The 18,762-nt window shown below is 47.9% G+C and overlaps 1 long non-coding RNA gene across 3 annotated transcripts in view; it reads left to right on the top strand.

Moving 5' to 3' along the window:
* LOC144770702 (uncharacterized) overlaps window positions 1-8,538 on the top strand; it is a 175,887-nt gene extending 167,349 nt beyond the window's left edge. For all 3 annotated transcript variants that reach the window (XR_013598989.1, XR_013598986.1, XR_013598982.1), the window contains one exon: window positions 5,359-8,538. This is a non-coding gene — a long non-coding RNA (uncharacterized LOC144770702). The remainder of the gene's footprint in view (window positions 1-5,358) is intronic.
* Window positions 8,539-18,762: the final 10,224 nt, after the last annotated feature.

Below are 18,762 nucleotides of genomic sequence, written 5' to 3'. Positions count from 1 at the left end.
TGAGTCATTCTGCAAGTGCATAGACAGTGACTGGGTTCCTAGAGTGCTAGTAATTGACAGCAGGATACGTTTATAAGCACTTATGTTTCAGCAGAGTGATTACATAAGGACATGCTTCTGTCAGGATGATTGTAAGAGTGGACACAGACTCACAGTGTGATTCCAGACAAGCATGACTATTAACTGGACTTTTGCAGGACTGACTCAGTAGTCTGCAAGGAGTTAAGGGACCGCATATATTGTGCACATTTGTACCAATATTATGTATCTGCTTAGAGGTTTGTAGGGATTGTGCACAGCATATTGTACGTGTACTTGTGTAGGTGCCTAGGTCATTCTATAAGTACATCACTGGTAACTAGAATGATGACAGTGCTGCAAACAGAGTGCTCAGTTAATCTATATGTGCTTAGGTATTGTCTCAATTCCTGAGTCGTCCTGCAAGTGCATAGACAGTGAATAGAAACATAGAGTGCTAGTAGTTGACAGCCGGATAAGTTTATATGATAAGTTCATGCTGACTTATTTTTCAGCAGAGGGATTAGATAAGGACATACTTCTGTCAGGATGATTGTAGGAGTGGACACAGACTCACAGTGTGATTCCAGACACGCATTACTATTACCTGGACTTTTGCAGGACTGATTCAGGAGTCTGCAAGGCATTAAGGGACTGCATATATTGTGCACATTTGACTGTACCACTGCTTGTCTCAATGCCTGAGTCATTCTGCAAGTGCATAGACAGTGACTGGGTTCCTAGAGTGCTAGTAGTTGACAGCAGGATACGTTTATAAGCACTTATGTTTCAGCAGAGTGATTAGATAGGGACAGGCTTCGTCAGGATGATTGTAGGAGTGGACAGAGCTGCTTTAGAGCCATAGAACAGGTCAGCAGAGCTGCTTTAGAGCCAGAGAACCAGGTCAGCAGAGCTGTTGTAGAGCCAGAGACCCAGTTCAGCAGAGCTGCTGCATAGCCAGAGAACCAGGTCAGCAGAGCTGCTTTAGAGCCATAGAACCAGGTCAGCATAGCTGCTGTAAAGCCAGAGAAACCAGGTCAGAAGAGCTGCTTTAGAACCAGAGAGCCAGGTCAGCAGAGCCCTTGTAGAGCCAGAGAACCAGGTCAGCAGAGCTGCGCTAGAGCCTAAGAAGCAGGTCACCAGAGCTGCTCTAGAACCAGAGACCCAAGTCAGCAATTCTGCTCTAGAGGACAAAAACCAGGTCAGCAGAGCTCTTTAGAGGGAGAGAACCAGGTCAGCAGAGCTGCTCTAGAGCCAGAGAACCAGGTCATCAGAGCTGCTCTAGAGCCAGAGAATCAGGTCAGCAGAGCTGCTTTGGAGCCATAGAACCAGGTCAGCAGAGCTGCTCTAGAACCAGAGACCCAGGTCAGCAGAGCTACTCTAGAGCCAGGGACGCAAGTCAGCAAGGCTGCTCTAGAGGACAAAAACGAGGTCAGCAGAACTGCTGTAGAGCCAGAGAAACCAGGTCAGCAGAACTGCTTTAGAGGGAGAGAACCAGGTCAGCAGAACTGCTTTAGAGCCAGAGAACCAGGTCAGCAGAGCTCTTTAGAGGGAGAGAACCAGTTCAGCAGAACTGCTTTAGAGAGAGAGAACCAGGTCAGCAGAACTGCTTTAGAGCCAGAGAACCAGGTCAGCAGAGCTCTTTAGAGTCAGAGAACCAGGTCAGCAGAGCTGCTATAGAGCCAGAGAACCAGGTAAGCAGAGCTGCTTTAGAGCCAGAGAACCAGGTCATCGGAGCTGCTCTAGAGCCAGAGAACCAGGTCAGCAGGGCTGCTTTGGAGCCATAGAACCAGGTCAGCAGAGCTGCTTTTGAGCCAGAGACCCAAGTCAGAGGAGCTGCTCTAGAGCCTAAAACCAGGTCAGCAGAGCTGCTCTAGAGCCAGAGAACCAGGTCAGCAGAGCTGCTGTGGAGCCAAAGAAACCAGGTCAGCAGAGCTGCTTTGGAGCCATTGAACCAGGTCAGCAAAGATGCTTTGGAGCCATAGAATCACGTCAGCAGAGCTGCTTTAGAGCCAGAGACCCAAGGCAGAGGAGCTGCTCTAGAGCCTAAGAACCAAGTCAGCGGAGGTGCTCTAGAGTGAGAGAACCAGGTCAGCAGAGCTACTTTAGAGGGAGAGAACCAGGTCAACAGAACAGCTTTAGAGCCATAGAACCAGGTCAGCAGAGCTGCTCTAGCTGACACCGACTAACTGACACTGACTGATTGACACTGACTGACACTGACACTGACTGACACTGACTGACTGACACTGACTTACTGACACTGACTACCTGACTGACTACTCTCTACTACTCACTCTCTACTACTCTCTACTACTCTCTCTCTACTACTCACTCTCTACTACTCACACTCTACTACTCTCTACTGCTCAGTCTCTACTTCTCTACTACTCTCTACTTTTCACACTCTACTACTCACTCTCTACTAGTCTCTCTCTACTACTATCTACTACTCACTTGCTACTACTCTCTACTACTCACTCTCTACTACTACTTTCTACTACTCACTCTCTACTACTCACTCTGTACTTCTCTCTACTACTCACTCTACAACTCTCTACTACTCTACTACTCACTCTCTACTACTTTCTACTACTCTCTCTCTACTACTCAATCACTACTACTCACTCTACTACTCTCTACTACTCACTCTCTACTATTCACTCTCAACTACTCGCTACTACTCACTCTCCACTACTCACTTTCTACTTCTCGCAGTCTACTACTCTCTACTACTCACTATACTACTCACTCTCTACTTCTCTACTACTCACTCTCTACTACTCTCAACTATTCACACTCTACTACTCACTCTCCACTAGTCTCTACTACTCACTCGCTACTACTCACTCTCTACTACTCTCTACTACTCACTCTCTACTACTACTTTGTACTACTCACTCTACTACTCACTCTCTACTACTCACTCTACGACTCTCTCTACGACTCTCTACTACTCTCTACCACTCACTCTCTACTTCTCACTCTCTACTATTCTCTACTACTCTCTATCTACTACTTACTCACTACTACTCACTCTACTACTCTCTACTACTCACTCTCTCCTACTCACTCTCTACTATTCACTCTCTACTACTCACTCTCTACTACTCTCTACTACTCACTCTCTCCTACTCTACTACTCACTCTCTACTACTCTCTACTACTCTCTCTACTACGCACTCTCTACTACTCTCTCTACTACTCACTCTCTACAACTCTCTTTTACTCACTCTTTACTATTCACTCTCTACTACTCGCTCTCTACTACTCTCTACTACTCACTCTCCACTACTCACTCTCTACTTCTCGCTCTCTACTACTCACTCTCTATTACTCACTCTCTACTACACACTTTCTACTACACACTCTCTAGTACTTGCTCTCTACTACTCACTCTCTACTACTCTCTTCTACTTACTCTACTACTCATCTCTACTACTCACTCTACTACTCACTCTCTACTACTCTCTACTACTCCACCACTCTCTACTACTCTACTACTCTCTCTACTACTCACGTTCTCCTACTCTCTACTACTTACTCTCTACTACTCACTCTCTACTACTCTCTCTCTACTACTCACTCTCTACTACTCACCCCCTACTACTCTCTACTATTCTCTCTACTCCTCCCTCTCTACTACTCTCTACTAATCACTCTAGACTACTCACTCTAATACTCACTCTACTACTCACTCTCTAATACTCACTCTCCACTACTTACTCTCTACTTCTCTCTCTCTACTACTATCTACTACTCACTCTACTACACACTCTCTACTTCTCTCTCTCTGCTACTCACTCTCTACTACTTACTCTCCACTACTCTCTCTCTACTACTCACTCTCTACTTCTCTCTACCACTCACTCTCTACTACTCACTATCTACTACTCTCTACTACTCACTCTCTACTGCTCACTCTACACTCACTCTCTACTACTCACACTCTACTACTCACTCTCTACTACTCACTCTACTACTCACTATCTGCTACTCTACTACTCTCTCTCTACTCTCTATTACTCACTCTCTACTCTCTACCTCTCTACTTGTGGAGTGGTGTGGCTCACTGGTTAGAGGCGGCAGACCCGTAAGCAGAGAACGGCCCGGGACCAGGGTTCAATTCCCAACGCGGCAGGGTCGTGGACCAGGGTCAAAACGGACTCGATAATTCTCGCCTCGGTGCCTACTCTAACCAGGGAACACACTCGGCAACTCGGGGCATTAAGCTTGCCTCATCTCTACAACGGCCCCCCACAGACGCCGGGGATGCCTAGTTTCACCTTGGAGATACCCAGAAAGGGACCATCTCACAGGGAAAACCAGGACGGGTTCCCCAGCGGTCTTCAGCGCCAGGATACTCCATGGAGTCGCAGTGCGCTTTACAAGTACACCCACATTTACATTTACATTTACTTCTCTCTACCTCTCTCTCTCTACTACTCTCTACCCCTCTACCTCTCTACCTCTCCCTCTCTACCTCTACACCTCTAGCCTCTCTAGCTCTCTCTAGCTCTCTCTACACGCGCACATATATATATATGCATATATATGCATTTATATATATATGTATGTGTATATATACATACATATATAAACATATATATATAATCTGCATATCTATATAAATATAAATGCATGCATACATATACATATACATATATGCATAGATATGCATGTTATGTACATGAAAGTTTGCCAAAACACTAATAAACGCAAAGCTAAAAAGCCACCCAATTACAAACAGAATTGCTTTAACTTAAACGAGGGCGAGACCTATTGCATTTTCAACGCTTGTTTTCTTTGGTTCCATCAAGAGGGCATTTAGATGTGTCACACATTTGCCTTAAATTCTGAATTTTTGCACTCTAGTGGCTCATTAGATCACTGTAGTAAAGCTATTGCTCACTATGGAAGTCTGCTGCTGGTATTCAAAGTGCATGGTTTCAGTCTGCATGTTAGGCTTTTTAAATGAAATAGAAGAGGATTTGAGAAGTCAAAATGTGCCCTAATTTTTCTTTCTGCAGCACTAATCATAATTTCTATAGCAAAATGAAGCCCCTCATTTTGTTCCTTTGCAAATTAAATGTTTTAAGTGTTCCCTCTTTATTCCAATCAAGATGGCTTCAGGTATTCCATACTTTTGTCATAAGTAAGACTGTTAGCGCTCTAGTTGTTCTTTAGAACACCCTGGGACATTCTGTCATTGGACTATACTTGGGCTAAAACTGGGTGATATTTGTGATACATTTGGGCTCTTTGTCTCTGGTGGTCATCTTGGGAGACCTATTTGTTAGGAAGTTTCCTAATTTCCTCATTTGGTGTCTTTCTACTTAGGACACAACATCATTTTGGCGACGACGGGCAGACTAGAACCCTAGAGACTCTTGGTACAGCAAAGTAACAAAGAAACTAAGGAACTATAAGAGAAACCAAGAGATCCTACAAGCAACTACAAGAATAATGAAGGTATTTCCAGGCAAGCCAGCCCCACCAGTGTCCTTCCAATGGACAGCCCCAGCGAGTAATGTCACCTTCAACTGACACTACAGCCTGGGAATACTACAGCAATAGTGAGTTGGAGGAGTAGTACAACTACAACTGAATTTGGTGTTCCAGCCACAGGGGACACCAGTGAGTTGGAGGAGTAGTTCAACTACAGCCTCATCTGGTGTTCCAGCCACATGGTAACGTACAAAAATGTTTGTGAGTTGGATGGGTAGCATCTCTACAACCAGGTGTTGGTGTACCAGCCACATCACGCTACAGAGTTTACAATGTCTTTAAGGAAAAGGAACAATTAGGGATTCTTTGTCATAGAGCGGTAAGAACATACAGTGTGCTGTGGATGCATAGATGGAGAATTTGTGGTGCAAAATTGACTGTTACAGTGATTTAAAGAAACCTCTCACAGCTATCTTCAAAGACCATAGTGACTTGGGTAAATAAATCTTCCACTGCTTTCTTCTAAGACCATAGTGACTGAGCTAATGAACCCTTTTGTTACACTTGTTATGTGTTTTCCTCAAGAAATCACAATGCCTGTGTGCAGCGTTTGCACAGAAGGAATATTTGGTACTCCCTACTTTTCGTTTGCGGCATGTTGGAAGTTCAACCTTGTGAGTATTGCGTGGGACATATATTATTGCCAACGTGTGTTCGTCCAGATGGTCACATAGGAGCGGTGGGTTGTGATCTTTGCTGACATGAGAACCTGCGTGACTGGACTGTTTGTGCATTGGGCGTTTTTACATGCTTGCATGGCGTATTGATATCTTTTTAAAGCATGTATGAAGAGTTTTTGGCACATGTGGTCCTCGTGATTTCATCAGTGGAGTTATTGTGCACTTCTTAATTGATGCAGGCAGTTTACTTGAATTTAAATTCAAAACTATGCACGCGCTTTAGCACGCGTTCTGGGTAGCATGCGCGCATTTACCTGTATCGTGACGTGTCCAGAGCTCAGCGATCCTCTGTGATGACGATTCATTTTCGTGGGATGCAATGCTGCTCAGGGATGTTGTGCAGCATTAACGCGCCTGGAGCCATCCGGCAGCAAGCCTATTACGTGCCGCCATCTTGCGTCTGATATAGTCCCTCATTATGTGGTTTTTAGGCCAACCACATTTTTCTCAGTTCGTCACAATAAAGTTTCAACAAGGACATGGAAATCGCTCTTTACACGCAGTTGCTTACGATCAGGCTTCATCTGCGAGGGATTCCATAATTAGCTTTAAAGATGCGGAAAGAAGTTTAAGGACAACATGCAGTCTTCACGACTACATCTTCATCTTCAATCGTCGATTCTGGCATCTTCCTGGTTACTACTAGTAACAACCCTCCCTGTCAAGTATGTCGGAGACCACGTGACGCGAGGACTGTTAGTGTCATTTAGCATCACAGGTTTGGGAGTGGAGATCCTTCGTTTCAAGTATGTCGAAGGAAATTTTCAATTAGTTTCATTCCTGCATTGTACATTGTTTATCATTCAAGGAGACTGTCAATTGTAAGCGCATTTGGTAACACAAGCCACGTCTGTGCAAGCACTATGAGGAATGTCTTGTTTATTCCCTTAGTGTTCATTTTGGTTAATGCCTACTTTGGCTATTATATTGTCATGTTCCATACCATTTATTTTTACTTACAGGTCGCACTGTTAGGCATTACTTTGGGGCATAGGCTAATTCTCACGAGACTATATTATACAGTGTAATGTGTCTTGGGCGTATATGGTAATGTAACTTCTCACAGGTGTGGAAGAAAAATGTCTAGCTATTTTGTTTGTGCTGTTTTATTTTCTTTTTCTCCTACAGGGAAAGTGTTTCCTAACCACAACTCAGGTGATAAATCGTTCACTGGCGTGGGCGCAGTTCAGCAGTGTACCACTCATATTTGTATTTTAGGTTTTTGTTGTTGCAATGACACCATTTTGTGCATGTTTAGTATAAGCTTATGATTTTTCTTCTACTGCACATACAAATGTCGTGATGCCATAGGCTTATGATTCACTTAGAATGGTATTTCATTATTTCCTATGGGTGTTTTTCACATTGTTCCCTTTCATGGGGGATGGTTATGGTCTAACCTTCTTATTACTTTTGACAATTTGATACTCCTACTTGGGGGTATGTAACCTCTACAAGAGGTTTGGGACATGGGGTAGTTCCCATACATATGTACCTAGGTAAACTCCCACGCGGGGTTAGATGTGGGTTTTAATCCCTTTTACAGTTGCGCAGTACAATAGTACATACCTTTATGGTTGGTTCTATGGGTGACGACCCATATGTTTCCTTTACTCTTGGGATTGAAGTTGCAGGGTATTCTACCTTTAGCACTAATCAATGTTATGCTTTTGGGCTTTTGTGTTGTGGGGTCTTTTACCCTTTTGCGCTATAGTGCTTTATGTCATTGTGTATTATTCTATATGATATGAACTGTATTTCTTCTAATTTTATGCCATAGCTTACGCTTCAAAATGTTCAATTTTTTGTTTTTAAGGGGGATGGGGGATATTTCTATTCTATCGTATTTATCATCCTTTCTTTGCCTAATGGTTCTTTCTCTTGTGATGTTTTGTCTTCATTGCTGCATCCTAGACATTTGTACTATTATTGATTTTTCTTGTTTTTGTGGTTCGATCCTCTTTGATGGTTTGTCCATTTGCTGCATCTTTGAGATTACTTATATTATTCTACGTGGGCTTAGTTCTCTTGTTTCCTTTTTGCTTTTGTTTAAAGAAAAAGGGATAATGTTATATCCTACTTACTAGTATAACATGTACTCTAGCCCTGCTGCCTCTAGCTGCTCAGCCAGAGTGTGAGTTGATCTTAGAATGTTGGTGTGCCTGTGATGCGTGGAATGCCTGGGTGTCTGAGTGGGATGAATGTGGCAGTTAGAGATGGGCTGAGCAGCTAGGCAGGCTGCTCTTGGTGGGGCTGGTACCGCACTAGGCTGGCTGGAGTCAACATTGATGTAACCTACAATTGAAGACTGATTAAAGAAGACCTAAATATACATCCTGGCTCTTGGTGTTTTTCTACTTAGGACACAACAAAGTTACTCTGCTAGAAACAGTAAGGACATGCGGTGTGCCAGATCACATTCCGTAGGAGTGCATGTTATTGAGAAGCAGATAACTGCCGTTAGAAAGCTGTGTGAATGTTAGTTGGATTGTGGGAGTTGGCGTGCTTTTAAGAAAGGACGCAAGGTTGGGTGCAGTAAGCTTAGAAGCGCTGTGTAGTTGGACATTCTTGGATAGTAATGAATGACTGTCATTGTGGTCAAGCCACGTGACAGGTGCTCCCCCCACCTCAGGATTGATTAGTCATGCCAACAGTTTGTAGTGTAGTTCCTATATTCCCAATAGGCTCTGCGCATTGGAATAAAATATCCTGTAGCTTAGACGTAGGGCTGAGGTCTACTAGGTCTCTACCAGTTATATTAGACTTAATTGTGAGTGCCAGCTAGCTCAGAGGTCACTAGAAACTTTCTCGAATAAACAAGAAGGGATTCGTTTCTGACAACCACCTAAAACATGACAACTTTGTTTCCCAAGAATAAGAAATCAAATCTCTAGAGTCGCGGAAACAATAGATACCTATTTCACTCAGTCAATCGTGCATGCTTAGTTTCACCAGAGGTGCAAGAGGAATAGAGAGACGGGCGTTTTCAATAAAAAGATATTTATTGAACAGTCTTCTTTCTCAAGCATTGAAAATGAACTGCTACAATAGTAAAGCTTACTATGAAGTACAATGCATATAATACGAACAGTATTATAAAGTAGTACTGTAAAAGCATGATATGGTTTCTAAGCCATAAAGTGCATAAAATGTATAAAATACATGAAACGATACAACGATAAAAGGATGACTAAAATACTCAACTGGTGCTTCTAAATACGCCTACCCCAGTGTACCTAACCTAGGTCTAGTACGAGGGAGGAAGTATAAGAGGAGTAGCTTAAGTTTTAGGAGTTCTCTGCCAGGAATCTGATTCCAATATTTCTCTAAGAGGTCTAATCAGCTCCATACCTTTGGCTCTAGAATGAAGGAGGTATTGTATCTCGTTCTCGGGACTCGATTTCCCAGATACCCGCAAGGGTAACCTGGAAACACTGGAGCTGGATTTCTCGGCAGGAGAAATGACAGAGTCTCGCAGTGCGTCTGCTGGAGGGTCGGCTTCCTTCGGCACTTGCTGTTGCAGGGCGTTGGGCAAGTAGATAGTTGATCTGCTCCAAACCACCATGTGTTTGTTTAGGCAAATCAAGGCATATTTATACTTTGAAGGTGCCGTGTTTGACGCATGTTTGGACTTAATAACGTCACTCAAAGGCTCATTTCTTGGAAAACGGCAGGAGTTATAGGAGAACCTAATATTCAAGCAGGGGGAAGTCCCGGGCTGCTGAAGGCGGGTTTTTCCAAGAAAACGTTGCTAATTCTTGGAGCTTAGTGGAAGTATCCATGCCGTATTTGGGCTGTATGGTTTAGGACAAATATGGTAATGATTTCTATGCCTATATAAGGAATTGTGAAAGTATACCTATATAAGGGTATGAATTGGGAAATTTATACTAGGGTCCGATATTCATTTACAACAAGTTGACCTGTCCTCCCTTCCTCCCTTTGCACTTTATCTAGATAATCCTAATAACTGTAACACCTCAGACTGCTCGGCGCTTCATTATACTGTGCCCGCGCTTCTTGTAGGGACATCTTGGCCGTTTCGTCCATACCTTGCACAATATCCAGTCTGCGGATAGTCCCCTCCAGGTCAAGAAGTTCCCTGTTAATCTCCCTGTGTGCCCCACATGCCTGAGCCATGCAAAGGGCCCGTACCAACACTACCTCTCACTCCACCTGGGAAGAGGAGGCAGTGTTGGTGTTAATAGGGAAGAATGCCTAGACCAGTGCTACCAATGAGGCCTGGAAGGGGACATCCTTAATCAATAATGGGTTAAATTTCAATGTAGAGTTTGGGGGTGTCGACACAGTGGTTGATGTATAATGAGTAATGGGCTGTGGTTCGACAGGGTTTGCCCCAGATACTCAGTGTGGGATAAGGAACCATTGAAGGCCAGGGAACAGAGGAATATATCAAGCCTGGTATGGACCACCTGGACCGATGAGAAGAAGTATCCCCTATCCCCTGTGTGCTGCAGTCTCCATATGTCTTCTAAGCCCAAGTGGGACATCCTGGTCTCGAAGCCCAATGCAGTATGATGTGGCTGGGTCCCCGGTAGGGGAGGGTTCGAATGATCAATGGCAACATCCGCCACACAGCTAAAGTCTCCCCCCAACACAAGAGAACCTGTTCAACATTGGGCCAAGGAGGCAGAGAAAGACTCCATGAAGCCGAATTGGTCCTGGTTGGGAGCATAAATATTGCCTAGGGTCATCTCCCGCCCCGACGATCATCCCATAAGCAGGGCATGCCACCCCTTCGTATCAAGCCATGCGTAGTCAAGAGCCAAGGGGACCCCTGGCAAAAGCCGAGAAGGTAGTCGCGGAAATCTGACCCCGCCACGTCTTCTGCAAACTCCCGGCCTCTTCCTTATTAAGGTGTGTCTCTTGGAGGAATGCAATGTGCACGTCCCTGCGCCACAGGTAGGAGTATATGTTATGACGTTTGTCCATTGTTCGCACACCATGGAAGTTCCACGTGAGGAACCTCACAGTGTTAGGTGTACCTGCCCTTTCCACAGGAGACTGCTCCACAACAGCATTTGGGGGACCTGTCCCCCACCCGCTTCCCTAAGCCTGCTCCACCATCCTCCTCTGCAAGCATCCAAATAAAAAATATCAATCACAGAACCTCCATCTTCAACAACTCCCCAAGCCCAGGACAGCCTGACAACGGTCAGTCATCCATACAGTGTGTGGAACATAACGCTTAATGAGGCCTTACTCCAGTAAGGTACTCAAGGGGGGTGCAAAGTGAGAGCAGAAGGGAACATAGGGTTGACCACAAACCGTCTGGAGCATGCCAGCCCCACAAGATCATGTCAGCTCAAGGCCAGAGACCGCTGCCAATAATTCAGCTCACCCCAAGGGTTCAAACCTGTCCAAAGCCCAAGCAGCCTCAGATAACTTCATCAGCTGTGTTTGGAGTCACCACCAGCATCTACACACAGTCACTGTGGGATGTGTCAGAATAAATGTCCCCAGTGGCCTTCAACGACCCATCCTCCGCCTCAGTGGTGTGCACCTGCCCCGCATAAGCCACCGTCTGCAGGGCTTCAGCCCTCTCCTTCTCAGTTTGTGATGAGGTCGGTCTCTTAGGAGCTCCCCTTCTGGAGCATCGTCTGGAAAGGCTCAGAAGTTCTGCCGTTTTCCTCAACTCAGATTTGGGGACCACGGGTTGTGAGGCCCTGGCCTTATGGGCCTCAATCCAGTCCCAGGCCGCACCCGGGCTTTCACAAAAGTGGGTGCTGCCGTCCAACATAATCCGCAGCCGGATTATGAACATCAGAGAGAGCGCCTTCTTGACCTCCAAAAATTAGTCCCGGGTCCGTTGCACCTCCAGGGTGTAGCCTGGGAAGAGGGAAACCTTACTGCTGTTAACTGCATAGGGGCCATCCGCACGTGCCCTCTAAAAAAGGAGGTCCCTGTCCCTGAAATAAAGCAGTGGGCCACCACTGGCCATGGGGACACCCCAGTGCTGGGTTCCTGGCCGGGACCCTGTTGACCCTTTTGAGGGTATTGAAAGGTGACAGACCCTTAGGCGCCACCACATCCCTCAGCCACTGTTCCAAGTAGGACACATGTCATTGCCCTCAATTCATGCCTACAGGCCCAGTATCTGAACGTTGTTTCATCAATTATATCCCCCCGCATCCAGAACACCCACCCTGTCTATCAGGGCTCCCATCTGCTGGTACAGGGCCTTTTGGACGGGGGCGATCTCAGAAATGCTGGAATCGGTTTCCTTCACCCTCTCAGCTTCTTGTGTTCTTCTCGCAGGAGGCCAAGCCCTACCGACACCGTGCTGATGTCCTGATGGAGGGTAGCCTTCGTGTCCGCTATTTTCTCCAGTATCTTACCCAGTTGCTGATGTATAGGATCTTCTGGAGTGAACTGTGATTGCTCCTGGGTACTGTCTTCCAGGTCTTGTGTGGCTCCGGCCTGCCGGCCTCAAGGTTTGCCCATGGCGCCAAACATCCCCCGACTGCTGGACCACACTTAAGAGGAAGTTCAATTCAACAACCGGTGTTGTGACTCTGCCACTTGCACCAGGGCTCAGGTCCACCACACTCATATGGGCCTCAACACTCCCGCTGCAACAGTCACTCCACTGTAGGGCCCAAAAGTCTGCGTACTTCTGTGTCCACTCGGCGACCGAGTCTCTGCCCAGGCCTATACCCGCACCAATATAGAACCCACACAACTCCAGGTGGCAAAGAGCCATTCACAGCACAGTCTGGGGCGCCAATATTCTCACCAGGGAGGTCCATCTCTCTCTGGGATAATGCACATAGCGCTGCACAGGCAGGAGGGCCACCACACCCCAAGGCGCGAATATGATGGGTCATGGGCAAGGCCTTTCAACAGGGCCCCGCTGGTCACAGGCCTACTTCCAGGGCAAACCCCCCAGGCCGCATGCCCTCACCAGAAGGCCATTCTCTCCCGCCAGTTCTCGGGCACTGGTGGGATTCCCGGCTCACCACCTTAATGTAGTCTCACTCCTGCGCGGCCAGCAGGGACAACAGGTGCTCCTCCGCTAATGGCTGGATCCATACACTATTCCCTTAGCCCCGATGCGGCCCGAACACCTGCTCCGACTCCCAGCGCCCACCCCTGTCAGACTGGGCGCTCGACCCTGGCGGCCGTGGCCTCTCCCTCCTAAGACAAGCCCCGGGCACCACCAGTCAGACCTTGTTGGGTTAATTCCAGGTTGCAGTAAAGGTCAGGCAGCTCTCTGGCCCATAGGGAGCAGCAGCTCCTACAGTAATCTACTCGCTCACGTCCCAGGGCTAAGACAGTGGTGTAGAGTCGGGTGCTAGGCCCGCATGCTGGAGAAATAATTGTCACGCAGACACAGTAAGGTACTGTGTGCAACTGGCCCCGAGCACGTGCGCTCGGCCACTTTTATTACATCAGCGTCACCTGACTGGTGACGTCTGTGGTGGGTGGGTGTACAGTGTAGGGCATACACTTGGAAACACTCTGCTTCGGTCCCCTCCTGTCGCAATCTTCCCGTGGGTTGGTTTCTTTGCTGGGGCGACCATCTGGCTGGCTGGCTTCTTTGCTTGGGCGACCATCGGGCTGGTCAGTTTCTTTTTGCTTGGGCGACCATCTGGCTAGTCGGCTTCTTTGCTTGGGCGACCATCTGGCTGGTCGGCTTCTTTGCTTGGGCGACCATCTGGCTGGTCGGTTTCTTTGCTTGGGCGACCATCTGGCTGGTCGGTTTCTTTGCTTGGGCGACCATCTGGCTGGTCGGCGTCTTGGCTTTTGGAGACCATCTGGCTGGTTGGCTTCTTTGTTTGGGCGACCATCTGGCTGGTCGTCTTCTGGGTGTGATCATCGGACTGGTCGGCTTCTCGGATGCGTCACGTCGCGTGACTCTCCGTGGTACCTGTCCTGCACGATGGCACTCCATGCGCTCTTCTCCCTCCTTGTGGTAGCGTCTTGTCGCCACGTCGCGCGCATTCTGAGCCCTTACGCTTCTGTGTTGTCGGATGCAGCTGCACACATCTTCTTCAGTGGCTTCCTCTGTTTCAGGCGCTGACGTGTACTTTCCGCGTCCGGGGTACACCTGCGCAATGTCTCTCGCGTTCCACTTGTTCACTCCACTTGATATGGCGGCAGCAAAATCTTCATTGGGGTGGATGCAGTTGGTCCACCTACTTCCTCCTTGTGACTGTGAGACGTCTTGGTCTCACTCTGGCACATCTGCGAGCTGTCTTTTGCTTCCTGCCGCATGATCAGTTGCCATCTTTCCTTGACGTGAGTGCGGGTAGGTTGCTGCCCTTTGTAGTCTCTTTGCTGCAGTCCTTCCTTGTGTACTGGTTGGCGCTTGGATGTCTTGTGTTGTCTTTCAGACAAAACTGCTTTTCCTTTGGGCGCTGCTGCGCTGTGCTCCTGTAGAGGTGTCACGATCCCTTGCGTGCACCGATGCTACTCTTGGTTGTGTCTTAGGGCTGCTGCAGGGATTTTTGGCTTGTTGCAGGCTTGTTGTCTCCTTTCCTGCAGTACCAGATACTGGCCACTAGATGGCAGGGTTGCCTTATTCAGGCTTACTTTCACTGTCTTCGGTAGTTTTTTCCCTGTTGCTGGTTTTGTGCTTTCACTCCGAGCCCACAGTGCACCGGGCTTATTCAGGCTTGCTTTACTGGACTCCCGAGGGTCCCCCACTTATTCTCCCATGATCGGGCACATCCTCAGACGGCTGCTTCCATACAGGAATCATTCTGCCCCACGGTGAGTCTCTTACTAGTACATCAGCCTTCCCTGGGCTCTGCGAGCACAACAATCCGTTCAGTGTGGGGGGGGGGGTTCATCTCATTCAACTTGCATGACTTCTGTCTCTGCTTACGGTCTCTGTTGGGAGATGCACGCGGCCCTGGGCAGCAGACACTCTCGCGGGTCAGGTCGCATGTGTGTGGGGCTCTTGCTGTCACCGCTGCGGGAGGGCTCCGCTTTGCATATTTATGCCCGGCAGCTCACTACACGCTGCGGGCCTTTTATTGTTGGCAACACTGCTGCTGGGACAGCCTTATCACCTTCTGTCCCTGCAGGCTTCTCGCGCTTGCTTCCTGTGGGGGGGGGTGTACAGACACCTGAGTCTGCTCTTCACATCTCACGCCTCCGCACTCCTCTTCACTGCTGCAGGCCTCACTGCCCCTTGCCCACTCAGTCTCTTGTTGCTCTCCCCGCCCGCGGCAGCCTTTCGAGCTCATACGCTGCGCGGGGCGGGGGAGGGTCGGCACTGCAGCCCGAACCGGTTTGCTCCGTCCTGGGTAGACTTTCCTTTCTTGCTGGGCCCCCGGGGCAAACGCTTACCTCCTGCGTTACCTCACTTGTTGGGCGCAGTGGTGAGCCAATTGCTTTTGCTCCGTCTTGCCCCTCGCAGCATACCTTATTTCTTCATGGGCTGTGCAGGGGGCTGCGGCAGCCGCGGTGCGTCCATTGGGGCGTAGGGGCGTGACAAGAGCAGCCAGCACCTCAATGAAATAATTACAAATAATAAAGCGCCGCAGCGCTGCGCTTCAGTCCGGGAAAAAAAACAGATGGAATGCGGAGTCCTTAGGGGGTGGGGCTGGCCAGCTTGAGTGACGGTCTGAGTCTGCAGAAGGCCAGCAGAAGTACTGTCTCTGCGCATGAGGATTTTAGGGTGGCACCTAGCCCACGCATGCGCGTTACAAGGCTGACACAGAGGGACCGAAGGGGCCGGGGGGGTGCTGCTTTAGCCGGGCCCGGGGTTTCAAAGGCACCAGAGGGCGAGTAGTCAGTGTGCCCCCCTAGCCAATCCTGGCGCTGCATGCAGCGCCAGGATTGGCTGGTGGTGGGTGGCACACTGCCTCAGCACTGACTGCATATCATGGCCAATCACAGCATGTGAAGCCATGCAGTGATTGGCCATTCGGGCTGTGCGCGTCGTGACGTCGTTGTCACTTTTTCAGTAGTTTAAGTTTCATTCGTGTAGCGTCTCAGGAGTGGCAAGCAAAGAACTGGTCGTGCAGCCTGCTTCTGTTGTGGAGGTTCTTTAGGTGCCAGTGTATTAAGGTAGGATTAATTTAGTTTTGAAATGTCCACTTTTCCTCATCTGCCGTTGTCAGCTGCCCCGTCTCTTTCTGTCTCACTAGCTGAAACGGTGCTTCGATCCCTGGTGAAATGGATCCAAAAAAGAAAGAAAAACTTTTGTTGGAAGTGTTTCTGACATTTTCCAAAGTGCAGCCTCGGGCCTCCTGCTCCTTGATGACCTTACTTTGATTGAGGCCACATTTCTTGCACAAGTTTGCACCACAGGCAGACAACAAGTATTTACAATGCAATGGTTTTGCCTTTTGAAAAGTTTGAGCTATTGGCATTGTAAATGACAAAAATGTTATTTATGTGTTGGTTTTGAAAATAAATAAATAAATGGCATTGTCATTTACAATCTCTTGCAAATGGGGCAGGGCCATGACGAAGTTGTTGCTTTTGAGTAACTACACCGATTTTCAAGAAAATGATATAATGTTACACTTAATTACATAAAATAGGGACCCGCCATTTAACGCTTTATTTTTAGCCCAAAATTATTCCAGCGCAGTACACAATTGTCAAAATAGCTGCTGACGCTCTGGTTGTTCTCATTGTTTTTACGCACTCTCGCTATAATGGTGTTGCGAACTGCAGCGTAATAATTATGTGATCTGGCGTAATTTTGGGAATTTCATACCAATTCCTGAAATGACAATGCTGTTGTTAAAATGTCGGCCGGGCCTAGTTGTTACCAATGGTCAAAATTAAGTCCAGCCTTCCCATTACTCGCTCTTTAGGTGTGCCCGGAGATTTCACCAGTCGCCATCTTGTAAATGCTGGTTGACGTGGGGCAGGAGCGCAGAGTGACGACCCATGTGTCAAGAGTCACAGTGGCCACACACATGCAGCCTGCAAACGTCGCTGTCTGAAAAAATGGTTGTCATTGAAATGGGTATCCCGCTAACTACGACCTGGCTAGCGCCTAGAGGCATTCAGCTGAACAGGCGCTCGATAAGTAAGTTGCCAGAAGTGCTCCGTGGCGTGCACCCGCAAGCACAGTTTACAAGACTGTTGTTCCAAATGTTTTGTGGCAGGCCGGTTGTGCGGTTTGAGTTACACGGGCATTAGCGTCCCGGGGTTTCCAGGCTCCAGCGTCCGCAGAAGAGGCGGGTACTGGACCTCATAGTTACCTGTTGCTCTTTAAATTACTTGAGGGATTCCCCCTGCAAAATAAGAACTTTCTAAATAGTGCTCCAAACCGCTCTCCTGCCACTTCTAAGCACTGTAAATATCAGGTGTTCCGGTCACCCCATGTAACAGGCTCAGTTTGCCGACCTCAGAAGGATGAGAGGCAGAGAGGCGTACCTGGGAAGTGATCCTGTGTCTAGCATGCTATGTAGAAGTTTCTGCGGCGCGGGCATTAACCCATTGAGCTCTCTGCATCTTGAAGAGCTTGAGGCCTGCACAGGACCAGGGCACACGTCCCCTCAGGCCGCACCAAGGGTTGCTCTGACAACAACTCGGCACTAATCCGATTAGTATCAGCACTTTAAAACCACAGGTACTCCAGGGAGAGAAGGGGGCGGCGGAGGAGGGGAGAGAGAGGGAAAGTAAAGAGCGGGAAGGGGAGTGATAGAGAAGGAGGGATGGAAGGGCGGAGAGAGGTTAATAAAGAGCTAGGAGACATTGTAAAAAAAACAGAGGGCAGGGGCAGAAGATAATGGGAGAGCTATAAATAACATGCCCCCTCCTCCTGGACGTTAACGTCTAGTTGTCACCTAGGATTCTTTAGCGACTTTCTATTGATCAGGGATAGCAAGGGCAGAGGGGACACGGTTTGTAGAGAATGGCAGAGAATGATTGCGATAAACGGAAGTCAGTTAACTGACCTGCTGCAAGGGGCAATCTGGATCACCTTCTGCTTCATAGGGGGACGAAATGTTAGGTTTCAAGCCGGCGCAGGAAGATAAGTGCTTCACAAAACATGTATTTAATTACACTCTTTTTCGTAACGTTAGCATGTCTCCTTCAGTCACATAACGCTGCATGCAAAAATACAGAGCTGCAGCCGAACCCACTAAAGAACGAGGAACACTCTGACCTTCTTGACGGGGAGCCAATCGCTGTTCGTGATTGTTTTTCTGACTATGTATTTATAATGTTTTCTTTTTTATTTTAGAAGTTTTATGTGTACCTCTGAGGAGAGGTCGAGGTCCTACCGGGTGCCACTGCGTTTTTGCTGGATCAGAGCCAGAGGCGACTAACCCAGAGTAGATTTTAAAAACCCAAAACGCCTCCGCCGCCGCAGCACTGCAAACTGACCCTCCACAAACAAGGGGCTCGTCCTTGTTCGGGTTGTGCCGGACAAAGCTTGTGATATTTATTTAAACCTTGTTCTAGACTAATCCTGCCGTTATCTAAACCAGGACTTCTAGACACGTTCCTCTCCGGTGAGATGGGGCAACGAAGTCTCGCGTATGACCAATCGGAACTGGCCCCGGAACACATTGGCCCTTTGTAAAAGGGAATTACGAGATGTGAGGGGCAGGGGCAA

The sequence above is a fragment of the Lissotriton helveticus genome, chromosome 7 (genome assembly GCF_964261635.1).
Source record: "Lissotriton helveticus chromosome 7, aLisHel1.1, whole genome shotgun sequence".
Taxonomy (NCBI): Eukaryota; Metazoa; Chordata; class Amphibia; order Caudata; family Salamandridae; genus Lissotriton; species Lissotriton helveticus.
The sequence above is the reverse complement of the archived record's forward strand: the minus strand, read 5'-3'. Positions and strand labels throughout refer to the sequence as shown.